Source organism: Cavia porcellus, unplaced genomic scaffold (genome assembly GCF_034190915.1).
Source record: "Cavia porcellus strain 051 isolate PalLab524CR breed Dunkin Hartley unplaced genomic scaffold, mCavPor4.1 scaffold_32, whole genome shotgun sequence".
NCBI classification, from domain to species: domain Eukaryota; kingdom Metazoa; phylum Chordata; class Mammalia; order Rodentia; family Caviidae; genus Cavia; species Cavia porcellus.
This window is the reverse complement of record NW_026947515.1, coordinates 8,540,146-8,563,911: the sequence shown is the minus strand read 5'-3', so window position 1 is coordinate 8,563,911 and position 23,766 is coordinate 8,540,146.

Genomic DNA, 23,766 nt, shown 5'->3' with positions numbered 1-23,766 from the left:
TGTCTTTTTACCATTTTAAAATGTTACACTTTAAAAACTGTAACTTTTTAAACTGGCTCAATAACAGTATATATATATATTATATATATATATATATATATGTGTGTGTGTGTGTGTGTGTGTGTGTGTAAATATATATGTATTGTTATATATTTACATTTTAACCAGAAAAATACGTTTAAAGGCATGCCAAGGTTGTACATAATCAGTTGAGAACTAAAACATTAAACAAGGCGCCACAAAAGACAAGACCAACATTAAAGACACAAGCAAAGGATTTTCTGTCCATGGTTCGGCGACCTAAAGGGAAATAAATTTTCATTATGACCCTTAAGTCCAATAAGCCGCATGGAACCTGCAACAGTAGTTTAAGAGAAAAAAGAAATCTAAATGTTAGTACTGAGGTAACAGATTCAAATGAACAAATGTCTCCACCGTAAAAATATGCCAAGCACAAAACCAAATGGATAAAAAAAATCCCAAATCACAAATGGCCTAGAAGCCCTGTTCCAGAGGGCATCCCACTCTGGTGCAGAAGGAACCAGCCAAGCTCTCTGCAACTTCAAAGGTGTGCACTCAAATTACAAAGAATAAAATATCCAAATACTTACAGATGTTTCAAGCCGATCGATTGGTGAAAAAATGTGGGGAGGGGTCCCCATGTAATCCCGGAGTGCCCCCAAATGTTGTACTCTACTCAAAAAACAGGGCCCCATGATGAAAAACGGGCAAGACCCCAAGATGACAAATGGCACAAGCTGTCTTTTTCAAAAGAAGCACTTTTAGTTTAGCTGGCCCAGCGACACAGTGCAGATGGAATTTGCAAAGCTTTGCAACTGAGTTAGAGTTTTGACTGATTTTTATAGTTCATTTATGATTAGCTCATTGATCATTAAGTACATAGTGATGAGAAACACAAATAAGGTGGGCCTTTGTTCCCATTTGCAGAGGTAAGATGCATTTCACAGTGGGTGGTTAGCCAATTCATAGCCCTTGGTCTGCCAATTCTGGGAACATTTGTCTCTCATAAAGGGAACAATGATTGACACAAGATCATTTATCTCTTACAAGGGGAACAAATGTTGACAGCACACAGGTCACTAAGGTGGGGGGTGACGCATTACAGAACAGCAGAACTACGCGGTCAGTTAATTTATAACTATGTGGTTGGTGCTTGGTTACTAGGGTAATGAGCTCAGTACAGAATGACAATATTACTAATAACTATATTTTTAAGTAACTATTTTGTTAATCATCTTTTAATCAATTATTTTAATTTTTAGCATATTAGTATACCAGCATCCTGTGTGGTTACAGACCTGTCACCTCTAGAAAATACAAAGTGTTTCCCAGAGACGAAAAGCAGACACATCGCTTAGGATGGAAGGAAGCAATTATAAGGAACCATAAGGAAAATGTGAAGGTGACGTATATATCACCACTTCGGTGATGATTTTCAAGGGGCTTATGTATGACAAGATTCCTGGAGGTTTGTTTGTATTTAGTTTCAGTTTTGTTCATTTTTGGTACCAAGAACCAAATTCAGTACCCTGTGATTGCTAGGGAGCACTTTGCCAATGAGCTAAATCTCTGACCCATGTCAAGTTTCATCCAATTATGTATTTAAACCTGTTAGTTCATTGTATGTCAATTATAATGAAATAAAATTGCTTTTAAAACACTTCTGATCTGAGCTATTCACAAAAGCTTTATTTACTTATAGATTTACTGACAAGCAATTTTGTTTTTTATAGATTTATTTCTAAGCAGTATTGCTTATTTATAGATTATTTTATACAGTCTGTTTATTTATAGATTTATTTAATTTTGCTGTGATGAAGATTGAATCCAGTGCCTTGGTCCTTTTATCATAATTTATTCCCAAACAGGGCCTTGCTAAGTTGCTAAGTTGTTTACATTGAGCTGGAATTTTATTACATTTATTAGCATTTTTGTATATTTCAGTATAACAAACGTAATTGAATTGAGTAATCTCAAGTAAATCAATAAATACAGCTTAACAAACAATAGCTGGGTGTGATTGTACATGCGTGTAATAGTGGCACTTAGGAAGCTGAAGCAGGAGGATTATTGCAAGTTCTAGGTCAGCCTAATTTACATAGTGAATTGAAGGCCAGCCTGAACTACACAGTGAGAGATTTAAAAAATAAATTAATAAAATAAAATAAGATAAACCCTGGACTAAGGCAAGGAATTATCTTCTAGTCCAAAGCATGGGCATCTTCAGAGGATTTACTTTCGAAGGTGTTATTTGTTTCTGGGTGTCCCCACCAAAGCCTCATGAAGTCAAAGAGGCAGCTAAACCTAGCATCTGTGATTGGTTAATTGTTTAGTGCTGTGATTGGTGATGAAAGTGCTTCGCCTTCCCAGGGTTTGAATTATTGGAGTAAAAGAGGTCTCACCAGTTCATTTTGTGAGAGAAGTGAGAAAGTCTTGTAATTCAAAAGGAAATCACCACCTGTGGCCAACAGGTGTAGAAAACATTCAGCCTCCCAAAGTTGATTCACCCAGGTACAAATCACTGAGATGTGCTGTGTCCCCATCCAATGGTACGTTTTAAGGCAGGAGCTGAACAGCAATGAAGAGAACATGGGGGACGGAGTCCTGTCCCATAGCTCCCATCACAGCTATATACAGAGCCGTCATTAGACCTCACAGGACTAAGAAGAGAGGTTTCACCAACAGAGAATGCTACACAAATTTTCAAGATTTCTTTTCAAGAGATTGTTTCACAGTACTGTTTGAAGCAGGAAGGAACTGGGAACCTCCCAAGCCTTCATGTAGGGCATGCACAGGAGAGCTGTTTGGAGAAGGCCATGCATGATTGTTGGAGGGAACTCTGGCCAGGGGCTTTGAGGTGCAGGTCTAGGGGTGAAAAACTCATAGCACAGCAAGGTTTTTCATGGGCTAACCAGTGCCCTGGGAGTCTACACTGCCAACCAGTTCTTCCAAACACCAGGGACAACACCGAGCAAGGGCATATGAATGCCAGAATGGCCAGTCAGGTGAGAGGCAGCCTTTACTGACACCCTGAGCAGAGTATCCCTCTGGAGCTTAACCCCCAGCAGGTCCACCTCACTTTCTTTTCAGGTCTGTCAACAAGGACATCACACAGGAGCACGGCAACACAATTGAAGTTTGCTAAAACTAAATCGTTTAGCTTCCTTTTGAAGAAATGATTGAAAATGCACAAGTGTGAGAAAAACAAGGCTGAGAACAGCATTCTGCATGTTGTGTAAATAAACTGACCCTTTACAAGTCATGGATATAATGCCTGTGGGTGAGTCTGCAATGGCAGAGGTGTGAAACCTCATGCATGCAGGTTTCAGAATTGCAAAAGAATAACTCTAAATAAATGCAACATGGACATGACTTCCCTTTGGCACTGCACTACAGCAACCTAGATTTACTGAACCACCTCAGTAAACCCAAGGCAAAACCCAAGAGATGATTCCATCACCCAAATGTGAGGGTTCAGCAGCTCTGCTCCCTGCTTGATGCTGCTGCTGGTTGACAATTTCAAGGTTTTTCTATCTGCACAAGTCATCTCTGCCCCCTTAGCTCATGATTGCGTGGGTGTGGGTCAGACTATGTCTTTACATACAACCCCACCATGATTTCAGGATGGGTAGCAGTCTCTTGTTTACTGGAAATTATTTTTGAAGTTTGGGTGTAAGCATCCTTAGACCATGTGCTTAGCAAGTTGAGGGGAAATGAGATTGTTTGAAGTCAATGTAGGAAACTCATTTGTCAGTGGCAGATTCACTTGGTATTGAAGCCCATATGTTATGGGTATAAAGGCATGAGTCAGGGATTGCTGTACAAAATGCTGGAAGGCACAGCAGTGTCCCCAAGTTCAGTTTCTGCTTTGCTTCCCTCATTCTACCAAGCTTGAGAGTAGATTCTCAGCATTCAAGCACATAGGTTTTGAACTAAAGTAGAAATCTGTAAAAACATCTCTAATCTGGGGAGTGAAAAGACAAAGAAATGTTATTTTGACAAAATGCAGTTCAAAATATATTCTTTAAAAAACAAAGGAGCCAGAAAAATAACAACGAAGTGAAATGTATTGAAAATATTGTGTTTTGTTCCAATGGCACTGCCTCAGTCTCAAAGACAGAAGCAAAATTTGAAGAGCAGAAGGGTCACTGAAGACAGTGGCCTTCGTGGTCTTGATGGCCAGACGTGCAGATTGGGTGCCCTGCCCACTAAGCCGATGAATTCAGGATAGCACCTGAATCCAGCTGGAGGCTGAGACTAGGACCCAGGAACTGAGGCCCCCAGGGCTGAGGAATCAGAGGTTTTGCTGCATCCTGGCTGCTCTGCCTTCCCTTGTATGCAGGCTCCAGCATGGATGAGGTGGGGGAAAAGGGTGTAAGGCAGGCAGTGCTAGGCTCCTGGGCAAGCTGCACATTCCCTGTGCTGCCTGAAAGCAGGAAGATTTAGGACTTTCTTGCTGGAAAAAAAGACACTGAAAATCTGTTGTTGTCCTATGGCAGTAGCAGGCACAGGTCAGCATGGTGGCTTTTATGGTAGGAAGGACAGGGACACCCACCACAGCAGGATCCTCATGGCTTTATGTGTTAGAATTTTTAGAAGTTAGTCGTGAGCGATGTGTTGGCTTGCTGAATACCAAGTCTCGTTATTTTATATTTACAGTGATATTTGAAGTATCTGTATTGTGCATAACTTTCAGTATATATAATGAAATTAAATCATCCATTTTCACATACGTATTCAAGAAATTAGCCACAATTAAATACTAACTTATTTGAATAAAATGAATATTGAAAACAACACTACAAATAATGCAATGGAATAGAAAAATGGAAAAAACACCAAAAAGGCTTCCCCTCAGGTTCAGTGATCTGCTCTCCAGGAGCTACTCTCTTCTGTCCTCACCTGCTATTCAAGCCTGGGTCTCTTCATTGCTGGGTGGAGAGAGGGCCAGGCTATGAGCTCTTCTATCATCTCAGGTAGGATGCAAGACATGGCTTAGGACATGGCCTCCTTTCAGCATTTTCTGTGTCTATAATTGTATAATTGACTGAGCAGCTCTGCTATGGTACATTCATGGTTTGTAATTATCAACACTCATAACTGAATAAGAAGATATCACAGGTATCTCTCAATCTCATTTTTTATAATGAGTCTGTAGAAGTGGAATTTCCAGGTTAAATGTATATAAATTGAATTTCCTGATCATAAAATTCACACTAAAACTCACCATAGAGTTGGAGCCTGAAAGGGGAAGCCCAGGGCTCCTCAGATCTCTGTGGAAATTCGAATTTGAGGAAGGTGTACCATGCAGATGTGGAGGACACCACGGCATCTAGTAGTGTACCATGGGCAAGAAAGTCTCAGGTCCAGGACTCCTGATCCACCAGTCAGCTTCTCAGCAAACAGCATACACTGCATACTGAAAAAGAGAGGGCTGTTGTGACCCTGCTATCCAAGCTCCTCCCTGCAGTCCTGAGACCCCATGTCTCACTCAGTGGAACGCTGTACAAGAATATCAGCATGTTTCAGAGCCTACCTTAGCTGAATGTCTTCCACCAAGGTGAGATCTCAACTGCCACATGTGAATTCACCACAGCTGTGGAGCAAGACATTTGTTTTTAGGCAGCAGGTCAGGAGGTGGGAACACTGCAGACAGGTAATGGTACAAAGCCTGAAATAAGAGACCTGGACCTAGCCTTGCCCCAGTGTTCTCCAGGAGTAACTGCACCCTGCAACCCTGTGCTTTATAAAACTAAATAACTTAACAGATTACTCACAAAAATATATACTGTAGGGGTAGTTTGAAGTAACAAAAGTAAATTGCTACATCCCTAAGTAAAGTGTGACATGATCCTTAATCAGTACATGATCTCCTATGTTGTCCCTGACACATACCCTCAGAAGAAAACACACCATTTGACATAGCATTATCAAACACAAGCAATGAGTCAACAGTCGTAACTGCTTAATAACAGCAACAAATGCCAGGATATGATAAATGTCCTGATGATTTGTATGAAGTGTTTAGTAAAGCATAAATACTGGATCTGGCCATGTTGGGACTTACGCAGCTGAACAAGAAAACAATTCTCATGCCTCCCTGGCCAGCATCCCTGGTGCAAGCCAGCAGGAGAACCAGTCAACGTCTCCCATGAGCCTACTGGTGCATGGACTGAGAGCTATACATCTCATTTACCCACCCTTGGGTAGCAAGAAGAGGCAGAATTCTGAGCATCTTTTGGGAAGATGACTGTGTGCAATATAGAAAATATGGGGGATTTCTTTCTATCTTGTGTTTGAAAACAAATGTTTTCTTTAATTTTTTGCTGTGTTCTGATTGTTTGCTCTATTCAATATTATCTTTTGACTGGTTTTAAAATGTTCTGTGTTTGTTTGGATTTCACTATAACTAATTGAATGGAAACCAATTGTGAAGATAATGAGATATACTATGGTACCTATTACTGTTATCATAGACCCTGCTGTGAAGTTCTGTACCAATTTCACTGCATTGTCTCAATTTTCTTTGTTCTGTTTGCTCTGTTGTATTTTACTATCTTCAAAATAAAATTTTGAAAAAGAAAAAATACTAATTATTTTCATGTCTTTCAAGGGGAAGGAACCACCACCAATTCCTTTTAGATGACAAAGTCACCCTGATAATGAAACCAGACCATAATGCATTAAAAAAATGGTAATGCTCTAATGGCCGATATTCTTAATGAACATACACAAAAATATTCAACAAATGCACATCAGCTAAATACACCAGCACATGAAAATTTTATATATCACAATGAACACTGGGTTCACACTCAGTGGTGCTAGAATGGTTCCACTTGCACAAATCATTCAGTGTCACTTGCTGCATTCACAGCATGAGGCACAGCTCACCCCTCAAGAGATTTGGAAAAATCACTTCGAGAAATTCAAAATTTCACCATCCTTTTAAAAAAAAAAACATTCACACACCATGTGCAGGAGGAATGAATCTTAGCACAGCAAAATACAGACATGACAAGTCCATCACTGACATCATGCTCAGAGACTGACAAGCTGCAAAATTTGCTTCTCAGGTCTGGAACAAGACCAAGCTTTGGACTCTTTTCAACACACTACTTCAAGTCCTACTCCTAGAATTTAGTCAACAATAAGAACCCAAATGTTTACCAAATCAGAAAGGAAGAATTAAGAGATGTCTCTGTTCCATGAGGAGACAACATTTCATATAAGAAACTTAAAACTCCACTGAAAAACTTGTAGAACAAATGGACAAATAACTTCAGTTTCAAGGTACAATATCAATATGTCATAATCAATTCATATCTATGTGCTTCAAAGAAACTGCAGCCCCAAATACAAGGAACACAATTCATTTCATAACTCATCAAAAAATGTTAATACTCATGTAATATTTAAACCAAACTCACCTGTTCTTGGAAAATTGTAGAAATTGAAGCAATGAGTAAAGTGGCACTAAGAGAAGAAAAGACGGACTGTGATGGTGGATGGGAAGAATTTATGTGGTTATAATGTACATGCTACCCTGAGCAACCCGGTGTTTAAATGCCATTTCTGTCAAATATAAGTTCCATTTTGGCACTGATAGAAAAACAAAATGATAATGCACAGAGAAAGACAAAGAGTCATCCTATAGCCATGGAAAAAACATTAAAGTTAGAGGCAACAAAAAACATAGTTTTCTGGTATATAATAAAGTGACAACAGTCAAAAGGGTCCTATACAGCAAGAACTGGACCACAGATTAAAAAGGCCAGCCCAGTAGAGAAAAACTCATACAGTCACCAGGAATTTTGTTTTGTTTCTCCTTTATCCTTTCCTTCCCTCCTCTCCCCCTCCCCTTCCACTTTCGTTCATCTCCCTTTCCTTTAGTTTTCTTTCTTTTTCTTTTTCAGTTTTTGGTCAAGTTTTTCCTCTGGGCTAAGCTGAACTCAGAGTGTGTTGCAGGCTTGTCTGGATCTCCCAGGAATCCTGCTGCCTCAGCCTCCTGAGTGCAGGCATTGCAGGCATTTTCAACATTCCATACTCAGCCAATGAGTTTTTAACAACACTATGATGAAACCAGGTCTGGTGGAGTGTCTGGTAATGCCAGCAGTCTCGAAGGCTGAGGAGGCAATATCACAAATTTAAGGAGAGCCTCCGCAGTATAGCCACTTCTCCAGAACCTGGAAGAAAATAAAAAGAATTTTAAATGTGGAAGGCCATGGAGCTAAGTACAAATCTCTGTATTCAATCCATAGAAACTGAATGCAAAACAAAACAAAACAAAAAAAAAAAAAAAAACGTGGGAAGTCCAACAGTAGAGAAAACTGTATTTTACACTGTCCTGGCTTTCTGGAGGGCAGTGTGCCCCAAGTGGCATTAGCTTTCACACTTTTTATGTGGTTTGACTTCAAAAAATCATCAAAATCCATGAGGGATAAGAAAAATAAACAGAAATTGCTTCAAGGACATCAAGTCTCAGTCCCAGTGCTGAAGGCATTTGCAGTGATATTCTGAAGCACATGATGACCACAGTTACAAAAGAGAGAATCTACAAACAGTGTTAATGGGGTTTTCAATCTTAGTTACTTTGAAAAAACTGCCATTTAGGAGGTTGATATATAGCTTAACTAGATCCACTCTTTCTGCAAAATGTCTAAAGATCAAAGCCAAATATTTCATTCTATGAATGCACAAAATTACTGCTGATTACCAAGTCAAGATAATGTACATTTGCAATCCTAGCACTCTGGGAGAGGGAGGGAGATTGAATAAGGAAAGGTTTAAGCCTTACCTGGGAAACTCACAATCTTAGTGGGATCATGCCTTAAAATTTGTAAAAAGATTAACAAATTTTACGAATGCATGAAAATATGGATCATTAAGAAATCTTTGCACACAATACAGTAGCCAATGTTATTCTCTCATTATTCTTCTGCATTTTATTCTTTTAAAGACTTAACAATACCATCTTTTATGTGCACCTTATTAATATGTACTTGAGTTACATTAAAATAAGACAAGAAAGTCTTTCCAAAAAAACAGTAATCCTATGCTCAAATCCTAATTCCATATATAAAGTTACTACTAAAATAAAAAAAGAACCACCAAATTCTCTTTATACTAGGCTCTCCAAATCCTACGTGTGTATATTCAGTAGCATATCTACATTCATCTCAGTTAAAAGGTCAAAAAAGTTGAAACAGTTCAAATTCTTGACAGTAGATCAAAGTCTACCTCATGGTAAACCTAATGCTCAGTGTGCTGACTAAAGTACATATATAAGCAAAATTCATCAAGATTTGATTTGTCAATTTATAGGTGATTTTTGTGTCTTTTTAAACCTATTTTAATGTATTATTTATTTCAATTTATTTATTTATTTTTGAGACAGGATTTTTCTATGAAGTTTAGGCTTTCATTGAAATCACATTGTAGCCCAGGCTGACGTCAACCACAGCAATCTTACTGCCTCAGCCTTGTAACTTCTGGCATTAGAGGTGTTTACTACCAAACCTGGTTCTCATTTACTTTTTAAATTTTTTTCCAAAATTAAATTACCCAAGATTATGTGATATGTCATAGTTTATCAGGTGAGTTATACAAAATGAAATCAGAAAGAACTGAAAATGCACTGAAGGAGACTCAAAATCCTCACCAACACTAAACATAGTGTAACATAACATAACATAACATAACATAACATAACATAACATAACATAACATAAAAATATTAGCATAATATTTTATAGCATAAAAATTTTATAGCATAAAAAACACAATAAAACAAAGCAAAACAAAATAAGAAAACAGGGTTGGAGATTTAGTTCAGTAGTATAAGTGCCCTCTTGGCAAACTTGAGGTCATAAGTTCAATCCTCAGTACCAAAAAGAAAACAACCACCTAACTCTGATTTTAAAAAATGCTCGCAAGTGTACCTTAACAGCTTGTAAGCTAATCATACACAAGACATATAATCTGACAATTTCACATCTAAGTACTTTTTCTTTGAAATAAAAGTATATGTCCACTCAAGACCGTGTATAAGAATGGCTGTGGCAGCTGGATTTCCAGGGCCAACCAAGAAACAGAACAAATGGGATCAGTAGACGGGTGACAGATGCATGAACAAGTTTCAGTTGGCGGGTTCAGCCCCATGAGAGTGTGTGGTGGCTCCATTACCAATAAGCAGCAGTATGTGGAGAGCCCAGCACAGAGACGCTGCTTGAAGGAGACCAACCAAGAGCATTGAAAGTGAACAGGCTCAGCACCATCACCTCTAGGAAAGGCAAACTACCCAGCAGGGACACAAAGCCCATGGTCTCTTTGGGATGGGAGAACAGGAAGTGAAAACAGTGACTAGGAGACAAATTCCCCAGGAGGGAATCCCACGTGTCCTCATCAGCACGGGGTGAAGATGTCCATGGCCTTGCAAAGTCTCCCCTTGCCCTCACCACCTGCTGTCCCTCCTCAAAGGAGGTCAGAGTATGGAGCACTACATTGTGTGGCTGAGGTAAACATGAGTAAAACTTGCTATGAATCCTCCTTTCCTAGACACATGGGTGTTATAGCATGAAACATTTCATATCCTTTAAGGAAAATTATTATGGGCATTATGGGAACATCTCCATGCTCCTTAATGATAATGAAATGAAAGTAACATAAATCCAAAAAAGACATTCAAAATTAAATTTGAGAAATCTCTAAATGAAGAAACTGTGAACCTCATCCTCAAGGGAAAGCATCTTTTGAATGGAAAAGTCTAAAAATACACACATTTCGCTAGCTTTTTTACTTGCTGTTTCTAAGGAGGACACAGATTAGCTCACAATAAAAAGAAAGGAGGCATCAGAGGGGGAGTGTCAACTGTGGACCTGAGCATATGACCTCACTTCCTTGGTGATATGTCCAAACAGAACTCTGAAGACTCTGGTCACCAAGCACTGTGGTCTGGTGATAGTTGGCCTTCATAAATGGCTGGCTCAAGGGAGCGAACAAGGAACATGCTATGCTGCTTTCCCAGGGCTAGTGGCCCAAGCATACGGACCCCATGTCAGGGAACCACGTGGGAACATATGGAGAGGATGGTTCACTTGGTCCAGATGCTTCAGAAAGCTCAACTGGAAACACCCAGCTGTCAGCAACCCAGGCCAGGACTTGGCACACAGAGGTTCCCAGAGGCACCCAGAGACAAGCGGAAGCCCAGAACACATATCCCTAGGCTCAACCACCAGCCACTCAGAGACACTGAGTCCAGGAGTAGTTCAGATACAGGCAAGTTAAGTTCTCACCTGAGCAGCCCCGTGAGACCTGGCCACCTGTGCAAGCACCTCCTTCTCAGATTACAACACTGAACTGTGGGGTGCTGAGTGGATCCAGAGTGCAGGGTCACTGAGGATGAAATGGGGACTCCATGGCAAGGGATTAGCTGTGTCCTTGGCCCCATGAAGACCTGCTAAGGAGGCTGTCCTGATTCCCAAGGATGACCTTCCACCCACCTCACTGACTCACACACATGGGGAAAACTGTTCTGTTCTTTGGAAAGGAGATTGTAGAGTCACTCTAGGGGTTTCAAGGTATGCTCAGGGCAGGAATTCTTAGGAATGAAAAAGTGTCCATGGGCCACAGGCATCACTTGGAAGTGGGTGGTTGTCATCAAGCCAAAATACACATGAAGACACCCTGTGTGAAGACACTTTTCTGAGTATTGTCCATGGTCTTGTAAGCAGAACAGGTGCAACCACTACCCTTTTGAGTTTTGACATTCTTTGAAGGCCACAGAGTCAGAATTGGTAGCAGAACAGATATTGTTCACCTCAAGGAAGTCTTTCTATGTCCGAGGCCAAACTTAGAAGTGGTTACAGACCATGTAGGAAGAGTTCTACAGAGACCAAGAGAACTGGGCAGCAGATCTTTGCCTGACCTAGACACTGCAAAAGGCAGGAAAGACATTGATAATTCCTCACTTCTCAGATATTCATGGAGCACCAGCCCTGAGCCCTTGAGTGCAAGGACATGGCACATATCAGTCTTTGCCTTTGTTGAGCTGACCTGCAGTGGGGAAGGGCAGGGAGAATCTTTGTCATGCTTCCCTAAAGAAGGGAGTGGTGTCACACCACTAAGCAAGGACTGCCTCAAAGGGAGCATTCTGTCAGCCTCTCAGGGATCCCAAGGCCCACACTGCCACACTGTAGTTGGAAGAGGGTGAAAGTGGAAACTGAACTTGCTAGGCTAGAGACCCATGTGCCCCTCGCTAAGGTAACCTGTGTAGGTAGTGTTTAGAAGACAGGCCAGAATTCTCCCTTTGCTACCACCCTGTTTGCTCCAGGTCTGCATCTCCTGTCCTTGACTCCTCACTGGAGCTGAGCTCCAAGGTGGCTTGCCAGGCCAAGCTTCTCATGGACCAGCTTGAGCCTCCTAAGTCCCTGATGCCTAAGTCACAGGGTAAGGAGCCCTGGAATGTGGGTTGTGGCTTTGAGAGGAGGAATGTGCTAGGGAACTCAGCAATGTGCCCAGATGATGGGAGACACAGGAACATGATCACCTCAGCAGTCAGTGTGGGGATGCAGTCTGGGAGGCTTTAATGTGGCTGTGTTCATGCACACAGCTGCCTCTGTCAGGCAGTGGGAGGTTTGGTCCTGAGAAGTCACTGGAAAGTCAGTGATGTTTTCTTCTCCTGCAACTGCAGAGGCAATTCCAGTGCATGCTGAATTTGTACCCGCAGAGCTCCTGCCAGCTCCACCTGCAGCTCCATCACCAGCTCTGACCCCACAGTAAGAGCAGGCACATGTTTCCTTTCTCCACCAGCTGCAGAGCTGAATCTTCTGGTGGCTCCCCAGCAGGAGTCATCTCTTGACCTCTACCTGCAGGCAGCTCTTGATCAACACCTGCTATTCCCCTTTCTTCCAGATTTACATATCATTCTATTTATTATTATTCTATTCTGGGATGCGAGTGATAGAATTATTGTAAATGAAATTTAAGGGTTTATTCTTGTTTCAGTTGATGAGTTTGGTACGATTTAGTGCATTCTCCATATTGTGAAACCTTCACCAGTGTCCTCTTCCAGAACATTTTCATCAACTCACTACACAAATATATTTTCTTTTATTTTCCTTCCTACTAGATCCTGGCCCACACTCATCCTATGTCCTTGTAATTTACGTTTCCTACCTTTTCTGCATCACTGCAGTTATGTTTCTCCTCTGCCTTACCCTGCTGTAAGTAATTGTTTAATCTTGCCTTGTCTGAGAAGGGAAAATCCAGACAGATTGCATCAATTTTTCATGCATGTATTCATGGACACTTGGAAGGGCATAGAAAAAGAATACAGGAATTTTTTTTTGTAATTCTTAGGATTCTTTGATTTGTTAATTATGTTCCTGGCTTTATAGATATATACACATCAAAACTGCTCCATGTTTAATTACATGTAGGTCATTTCATATCCATTTCATATGAAAGAGGTTAACACACTTTCTTTTGTTAAAGAGCAGCACCATGGGAGTGTCACACCAATGTTTATTTTTTAGATATTTCCAATGATAAATTATTAATTTTAATTTATGAGTGCTTAACTTGAAAAAATCACAAAAGCAAAGTTTTGTAGTTGTAATGCAACCATTAAAATGTGAGCCACTGTGTGTTCCAAGGCAAGTCTATAACCCAGTATAGAAAGTGCAGTGTCACAGGCAGCATGTCCATTGAATTCCCCTGTGGTTTATCTCCATGCAGTGTCATGAATATGGCTGCCTATGTCCCCTTCTCTGGACAGATTAAATTTACATAAAATCTGGCTCAGCATGTCACCACCTATAAGTTTTAGTTCTTAACCAGTAGTTCAGTCAATGAACAAGACACATGAACACAGACCAATTAAGAATGGGCTGTGTTCATAAGAAAAGAAACATAATGGTCAAGGAGGCAAACAAGCTGGAGAAATGAGCACTGGGAAACAGCACAGGAATCAAGTCCCAGGTAGAAAAAACCAGAGCAGAACTCGAATCCACCAGGCTCATGGCCAGGCTGGGGTGGATGGTGGAGACCCAAGAGTACTCCATGACTCCTCAGGGCTGGGGTGTGGTCTTCAATCACAGATCTGCTGTGTCATGGTTTAAACCCCTGCAGCCTTCACAGAGGCCAGCTGATTGGATCCTTCAAGCTATAAATGCTCCAGGCTGAAGTTATTCCCCCAAGTCCTGGCTGCACTGTGCTGCCACTGGGGTTGGGCAGCAGGAGAGGTTAGGTCACTGATTCAGCAGCCACTAGGATTCCCACAAAGAAATAGCTGAGCACGTGTGTGCCCCAGTATGAGCTAAGGTGTAGGTCCTGAATTCGATGGATGATAGAAAGTTTTCCCATGGTCACTGAAACAAGTAGGCCTATAATGTGTCTTAGGCTTGGGGCAAGGCATCAGTGACAGTGAGTGGTGAGTTCGAAGTCCAGGCCTTGCCCTACCCAATGGACTGCATGTGACAATGGCAATGTGAGGTAATCCGAGAATGATGGTCTTAGTAGGGATGATTTCAAATTCCAGGCAGGTGTGGATGGGGACAGTGGGCAGGTGAAGAGAACCCCATGTGACCCTCTAGTGCCTCACCTGCAAGCATGCTAGAATCTCCACAGTAAAGGTCTATGTGTGTTATTCCATTCCCAATGGACATTTCAGAACCAGTGCCCAGAGAGGGACAATTCCAGGCCCAAGGCACAGGACATGGGCAGAGTGAAGAGGATGGGGGAGAAGTCCAAAAGAGAAAAACCTCCTAGCACAGGACCCAGCCGACACCCAAAGGCATTAGAAAAGCAGCCCCCAAGCTCCTGGGACCTGAACCTAAACATATGGAACTGATTTCAAGTGGCATCCCAAGGGATACACACACATGCACACATACATGCACACACACACACACACACACACACACACATGAACACACAGTGATGCCATGGGCACCCACTGGGTAGCTCAGAGGAAAAGGGATCTGATTCATTCAATCTACATGCCTCAAATTCTCACCTTATTCCTGGGCTGAACTAGGCTGGCACCAACACAGAACAGGACAATATGTCACTGGCCACCCAGAAGCTGGAAGGCTGGAGGAGAAGGATAAATCACTGCAGATTGTAGTGGAAGAGAAGACCCAGGGCTATATCCCAATAAAGCAAGGGCACACAGAGGTCAAGGTCACTACATGGGGGCATCTGAACAGCCTCACTGAGATGGAACTGATGCCTGAACATGAGACATGCAGGCCCTAATGCTGTACAGAGTTGAGTCTGTGTGGCAAAAGATAGACGACCAACCATTTAGAGATTCAAAGTCAAAATTTTTTTTAGTCAAGAAAGAGATGAGAAGCGAGAACAGTAGGCCTGGTGAGGGACAGGGTTGGGGGCAGAACCTCACATCTGCTATAGTGCATCAGTGACCACTGATGATTGCATGGCTGCAAACTTAGATACAACAGGTAAATTTCAGTTCTCTCAGGTTCTATGGGTCAGGCATTCAGGAGGTGCTGCTGGGGGATCCACCATAGTTTCTCCTGACCAGGCTGCAGGCTCAGTGGAAACACTGCTGTGGCAGAATCTGTTATCAGGCTCTCTCTCTTGAAAACAGGCAGGAACTCAGTTAGGATGGAGGTCTGATGTCTTCTCTGTCTGTTAACCTTTATCTCTGCAAAGAGTCAGCTTCTCCTCAGGGAAAATGCAGAGATAGTCAGAGATTTCGAGAGTAAGACAGAATGAAACAGAGAGGAAGGAAGGAAGAACAGAGGAGGGAGAGAGCAGGAGGTTGTTCACAGTCATTTTATGTGTGAACTTTGATAGTCACATCCCATTACATCTGCCATGTTGTGTTATTAAGAACAAGTAAGGAACTGGGGAGAGAGCTCAAGATACAGCACTTGCCTACCATGTGTGAGGACCTGGGCTCTATTTCAGCCTGGCTAATGCAAACCAGTACAAAATTCACTACGTGTGACCCACGCTCAAGGAATGAGCTACTCAGGAGGTGGCCATCAGAAGGTGAGCTGTCAGCAGTTGAGCACCCTTGCCATGGGTGTGGTGATTCACACAGGTTTGAATGTAGGCATAGTGCTGGTAGATTTGGGGGTGCATCTACATCCTTAGTGCTTGCTTAGCCTGTGTGAAGTCCTGATGTGAGGCCACAACACCAATAATAGAAGAAATTGAGATGCTTATGGGATATAATGATGGCTGATCTGAAGAACTTCTGCCCCTTCATTATGCCACCAGGGACACATGTCCAGGAGGAGAGTGTAATTTCCACCACCATACAGCAGGATCCAGGCCTGTGTGTACTGTGTTCACCTGCCTTCCACCCCTTTATGGAATTCACCTCTAATTCTGTATACTGTGTACACATGACACCAGCCCATAAGGTTTAAAAGTGTCACCTCTCACTTCAGATGATGTCCCTAGGAAGCAGTTGCCATAGTTCAGGGGGACACACTGGAAAGGAACTGAAAGGCATTGTGTCTTGTCTAAGTTGACAAGGGAAGTGGGAAGGAGGAATTGGGTCTAAAACTAGGTCTGCTCAGACCAGGGACCCTGGCTTTATTGTGGTTTTTCCTTTCCTGTGGGAAAGCTTTGCCTCTTGGCAAGGATCCATCACTTGGTTGGAGCATTGTCTTCACTCTGAAGGACACTGGGCAGTCATTCCATGTGTTTCCATGGTATCCAAAGCAAGAATCTCTGGGGGGTGCCAGACGACCCAGTTCCACACAGACATCATGGAGGGAGCTGCTGGGTGCCTTAAATCATCAATGTACCAGGCATTGACCATGATGCAATGAGCAGAGCAGAAGCAAACACTGGTCTCTTTTGCTTCCATATTATGAAGGCCACAAATTCACCCTGCAGAGCTGACCAGGTACTACCCACATTACGGTGAGAATCCCTAATTCTTGGCCTCTGTACACATGGACATAAAATAGGGGAATGGGAGACTCACAAAGGTACACAGAATGGGGTGATGCATCAGTATATGAACTGAAGGTGGAGGGAAGGCAGGCAGGATGCACTCCCACTATCCACTCAGTTTTCAGAAAGTTATAGAGCAGCACCCTGTTGAGCACCCATGATAAGAGTAACACTGCAGACTCCACTCTCTTTCTCACAGAGGCAATATGCCACAAGGGTGGAAAAGGGAGATGCATTTCAGGCTTCCTGCAGAGTCGAGGACAGGTGGTCACAGCACAGTCCAGGGAACTTTGTGAGCAAGTGAGGGCTGATTATGTTTAGCACACAGGATACCCTGGGAAGGCCGTTGGGGAGGGAGTCCAGACCTGTAGTGCAGCTTATACCTGTCCTCCTCAGGATCAGAGTTTCCCTTCTTGGCACCTGGCAGGTGCTGCTGAGGAAGGTGGGACAGCCAGCCAACCTAATCTGAGTTGGCACAAGCCTAGCTCACTGAAAATGAGAACTACAGTGAGAAGGAATTTGCCTGGGTCTGTTGGTTTCTGAGGACATGGGGCACTTTACAGGGAGAAAGACAGACTTGGGACCTCCGGCAACACAGAGGCATGCAGAAGTGAGTGGGGTGAGGCAAAATAGGAAGCTTTCTTGGGGTGCATTTGTACACAAAGCTGTCCCTGACAGGCCCTGGGAGGCTTTGGGGCTTGCAAGGAGCAAGGACAGTTGGGGATTTTTCTAAGGCAAGGCTGGTACCGGATTGAGCTCAAGGTCTACTTACAGATCTTGTGCCAGCCTCACCTCCAATGACCTCACCAGCTCCGTGATCAACCTAAAAATCAAGGTCAGATACCTGGTCTGGTGGAATTCCAAGGCAGGTCTGTCACTGGCTCCATGGCAGGTGTCCTCAGCTCCACTTAGGGCTCAAGTCTTGCAAAGTACTGGCCCTTCATTTCCCCTTCCCTTTACCTCTTCTATTTCTCTCAGTTTTCATTTGTACTCTTAAAATCTATAGCTCTTTGAAGCATTAAATTCTAAGATAATATAATTTTATTTTAAGATTTTATTAGTTTCACATGTTCAGTTGAGTCACAGGTAAGCACACTGACAATTGGTACAATCTTCACATCTGTCTAGTTTCAGCTTTCTGCTCAGTGTTGGACCCATCCATATCCCTGGTCTCTCCTGCTAGTCCCCACCCACCACTGACCTTTCTCTCACTGTGATTTACTACCCTGGGTTTTCCATATCAGTGCATCAGATTCTGTTTGGCCAAACAATCCTGGAGGAGACTGGATGCTATTGCTGTTTGATAGAAGAGAAAACCACAGATAGACAAAATCTGCAGGGAAAATGTAGAGACCATTGTGTATGTATTCATCTTTTCATGTTGGAAAATGTTTTCCATGATTTCAGTGATACAAAGGGAGCTACAAAGGGCTGATTCGTTGGATTTGAAAAACAATAATGCAAAATCACAACAGGAAACATTTCTTTACAACCTTAATCAGATAGATGGTTTTAATTACAAGTATTAAAGAGGTCTCATGAGTCCATTTTGTGAGGGAAATGACAAATTCTTCTAACTCAAAGTAAAGTACCAGACATGGCCAACAAGCACACAAAACACTGAGACTCCTAAGCCTGATTCATGCAGGCACACATCTTTGAAATGTGCTGTTTCCCCATCCAGTGACATATTTTAAGGCAGGTGCTGAACAACAATGGGAAGGACATGAGGGGCAGAGCACAGCCCTATCTTGCAGCTCCCATTAGAGCTCTAAACAGCCTTCCCTGGGACTAAGAATAGAGTTTTCTCCCACACAGAATGCTGCACAAATTTTCAAGAGTTTGATTCACAGTACTCTTTGAAGCAGGAAGGAACTGGGACCCTCCCTAGCCTCTGCGTAGAGTGTGCACAGGAGAGTTGTCTGGATGATGCTGTTCACTGCAGCTGGGGGAACCTTGCCCTGACCCCAGGGCAACAGATCTGCAGGGCTAAGGATGACCAACTCATGCCAAAACAAGTTTTTCCCTGGGCCAACCAGTGCACTGGGCATCTCCACTGCAATCCAGTGACCCCCGAAGCCAGTAACAGCACTGGGAAAGGGCATTTGGAAACCTGGGTGGCCAGTCAGGTGAGGGGCAGCACTGCCTGACACAGCTGTGCTTAGTATGTCCCTCTGGAGCTAAACCTCCAGCAGATCCCACTCATTGCCTTCATCAGGTCTGGCAGCAAGGATGTCACACAGAAGCACAGCAACACACTTGAAGTTTACTCAAACTAAATCGTTTAGCTTCCCTTCAAGAAATGACTGAAAATGCACCAGTCTGGAAAAATCAAGGCTGGGAGCATTGCTCTGCGTTTTGTATAAATAAAGTGATCCTTTACAAGACATTGTGGTAATGCCCGTGGGTGGGTCTGCTATGGCAGAGATGTGGACTCTCATGAACACAGGTTTTGTTCCTGGAATAGAAAAATTGCAAATAAATGATGCATGTGCATGACTTTCTGTTTGTATTGCACTGAAGGAAAGGGGATGGAAGCAGCAAGCTAGATGTAATGAGTTGCCTCAGTAAACCCAGGGCACAATCCACCACATGATTCCATCACCCAATTGTGAAAGCTCAGCAAATTGGTTCCTGCTTGCTGCTGCTGTTGGTTGACAATTTTGAGGTGTTTCTATCTGTGCCAGCCATCTCTGCCTCTTTTAGCTTCTGTCCCAGGGTGTAGATCAGACTACGTGTTTACAAAAAGTTCCATCATGATTTCAGGACCAGTGGCAGCCTCTCATGTACTGGAAATAATTCTTCAAGTTTGGCCATAAGAAAGCTGATATAATGTGCTTGAGAGGAAATGAGATTGTCTGATATGAATGCAGGTAACTCATTTTGTCTGTGCCAGACTCAGCTGCTACAGAAGCACATATTTTTGAGGTAAAAAGATATGAGTTGGAGTCTTAGAAGGCACAGTCACATCCCCAATTTCACTTTCTGCTTTGCTTCCCTCATCCTACTAAGCTGCATGAATGGATTCTGAGTGTTCAAACACATAGGGTGTGAACTGCAGCAGAAATCTTTAAAAATTTCAGTTAACTGGGGTGTGAAAAGACAAGGAAAGTTTTTTGGCAAAATGCACCTCTAAATACTTATTTAAAGCATCAAAGAAACCTGGAAGAAGAAAAAAGATGAAGACAAAGAGCAAGAGGAAGAGGAAGAGGATGAGGACGAAGAAGAAGAAGAAGAAGAAGAAGAAGAAGAAGAAGAAGAAGAAGAAGAAGAAGAAGAAGAAGAAGAAGAAGAAGAAGAAGAAGAGAAGAAGTAAAAGAAACAAAACAAAACAAAACAAAAAGTAATGCCAATTTGTGGGGTTTTGTCTCCAATGCCTCAGCCTCATTTAGAAAGGAATGGATCAAAATTTGCAGAATGGAAGGCTCACTGTGGAAAATGGACTTTGCACCAAGGCACTGAATGTGTGTCTGGCCCACTAAGAATGTCCAATCCATGGCAGAGCCTGGAGCCTGGTGGAGGCTGAGGCCAGGACCCAGGAGTTGAGGCCCCTGGGGCTGAGGTGGCAGAGTCTTTGCTGCACCCTGGTGGCTCTGCCTTATTGGTCGTGGAGGGCTGCAGCATGGATGCAGTGGTGGAAATGACTTTAAGGCAGGAGGTGCAGGGCTCCTCTGCATGCTGCACACTCCCTGCTTGGCCTGAGCACAGGAAGATTCAAGTCCTCCTTGCTGGAAAAAGAAACTCTGAAGAAGATTCTGGGTGTCCTCTACGAGACACAGATGAGCACAGTGACTTCTCAGGTAGGGAGGGCAGGACACACACCACAGCGGGATTTGCATGGCTTCATATCTTGGGGGTTTAAAAGTTAGTCATGAATGATGCGTTGCCTTTCTGAATAAAAAGGCTCCTTATTTTATGTAACTATAAAGTGAAGCTTGAATGTTCTTCTATATGCATATCCTACATTACATATAAAAGAATACTAAGTCATCCATTTCCACTTACCTATTCAAGAAAATACCAACTATTTATTCTTAAGTGAATTGAACAGAAGTAATACTGAATGGAGAACTATAAATAATGCAGTGGAAAACAAAATGGAAAAACCACAAAGGCATCCCTCCCAAGATGACAGGTCTGCCATTGACCAGCTCCTCTCTCCTGCCCTCACCTGCTGTGCAGGCCTGCGTCTCTTCACTGCCGGGTGGAGAGAGAGCCAGAACACAAGCTCTCTTCCATCTCAGGAAAGATTAGGGATGTGGCCTAGGACATGGCCTTCTTTCAGCATTTTCAGTGGCTGTAATTTATAATTAACTCAGCATCTGTGCTGTGGTAAGTTCATGGTTTCTAACAGTCCACAGCTTAACTGATTAAGAAGAGAATATGGTGTCTGTCAATGTCATTTTTATAATGACCCCTAGAAGTGAAATTTCCAGGTTAAATGTATATAAGATGAAATTGAGGGTCACAGATTTTACACTTGAAGCCTCAGCATAGAGTTAGAGCCTGGTAGAGGAAGACTGTGTCTGCTCAGATCCATGTGGAGATCTAAAGTCAGAGAGATGGTCCAGGCAGAGGCGCAGGACACAATGGCACCTAGCAGGAACCATGGATAAAAAAGGCCCAGGTCAAGGCCACCTCATCCTTGAGTAAGTTCTCAGGAAAGCATCACACACTGCATTCTGGCCAGCAGAGTGCTGGAATGTTTCCAGAGCTCCTCCCTACATGCCTGAGGCCCCCTGTCTCACTCAGGGGAGCTCTGTATGAGAAGGTCAGTCTGTTACAGAGCCCAACCTGACTGAATGTTTTCCACCCAGATGCAGATCTGAACTGCCACATGTGGACTCACCATAGCTATGGAGCAGGACAGATGTTTACAGGGAGCAGGTCAGGAGATGGGGACACTGCAGGCAGGTCAGGGTATGAAGCCTTAAATAAGAGACCAGGCACTCACCAGGCCCAGTTTCCTCCAGCCGTAACCACATCCTGCAAGAATGTGTATTAAATGTGAGTAACTGAAAGGAGTTACTCACAAAACTATATATTATAGAGATAGCTTGAAGATACAAAAGTAAATGGTAGCATCCGTAAGTAAAATGAGATGTGACCCTTAATGGATATGTGGTGTCCATTGATGTCCCCAAACCACATGCATCAGAAGGAAATAGTCTGATGAACAGAGCAATAAGGAGCACAGGCAACGGGTAAACATCACAGCTGCTTAATAACAACAACAAAGCTGGGATACAGTACGTGCACTGGTGAATTTTATCCAGTATATAATAAAGAATACTGATTGTTTTTCAATTCTTCAATCAAGTTGAAGGAAAAACCACCACCAAATTCTTTTATGTGACAAAATAATTGTGAGAATGAAGCCAGATAATAATGTGTTAAGAATAATATAAATGAAAACACTCTGTTGGCTAATATTCCTACCAAACATACAGAAACGTGTTCAGCTTTATGTTTGCCACGTTAACTCACCAGCATATTCAAAATTAACCAACATGATCAACACTGGACTCAATCTCAGTGGTGTAAGAATGGTCCCTCTCTCACAAACTATCTGTTTCCACTGGTTTTAACATGTTGTATCTAACTATATTTTACTATATGCAATAGTATAAAGAAAATTTTTTATAGGCAAGGAGATAATATAGAAATCATTGTTCGTTTTCTGTTAACTGGTTCTAAATACCCTGTAATTCTTTCATTCTCTTGAATGGCTTCACACTGTCTTGATATGCTTGATGCTATAGCATACAAAGTTATACTCAAATAATTCAAGGAATGAGGCACTATGGTGACTACTATTATGTTAGATTATCTGGGAGTGAAATACAATGATGCTTAAATTGTTCCATTCTGACAAGTGTTGTTCTATTACAATGTCCTCTTTTATCTAAATTTCCATCCTTTTTTAAAAATTAAACTATTTTTATTTTTTTTTCAATTAAGGGAAAACTAAATTAAAAACTATTGGCATATATTATAGTAACCATTTGTTTTCCTATTAACCTGATTTGAACCCCAGTATTGCTCTCCCCATCTTGTTCTGTCGGATTTTACTATATTCTATGTGTTTGATAGTATCAAGTTTGAGGGTATAGGCAACCACTTTGAAGGCAATAAGATTGACTATGATACCATTATAGTTTCACTATTATCTTCTTTTGAGATATTGTAAGGTCTCCAGTGTAGGTTTTATTGGTCTTGTTCGGTACTGTTTTGATCCATTCTATTATAGGCAACTCTTTTTAAAAATAGCAAGAGGAACAATGGTAAGTATTTTTGATCATCTGATACTCTATTTTTGCATCATGTCCTATGCCCACCCTTCTGTTCTAACTGACTCTGTTTTATTTAGTCATGTTAGGATTTATTCTCTTCAAAAAAATGTAATAAGAACTGTGGGAGTAAAAAAACTCAAAAAGTGTAATTGTTATTGTAATAAACAGGAAAGGAAGGTGGTGTAAGAGATATAACTGCATGCTTGAGTGTGTAGGATGGAAAACCATATTACTGAGCTTTTGTTGGATCATTGAACAGAACTTTCTGCAATCTCACTGTATGAATGTCCACTTTATATGCTTTAATTTTATAATTTGGACAACTTTTTCTAAGATGACAAGATGTAACCTATTAACTAGTGATTTCTTATTGAATTTTTTCTTGAAATTCTGTATTACTTGTACCCTTTTACTGCTTTGTTTTTTATTTCCTATCTTTGTTCTCTTTAATTAAAAATTAATCAAACCTGGAATGGATATCTTTTATTTATTTATTTATTTATTTATTTGGCAC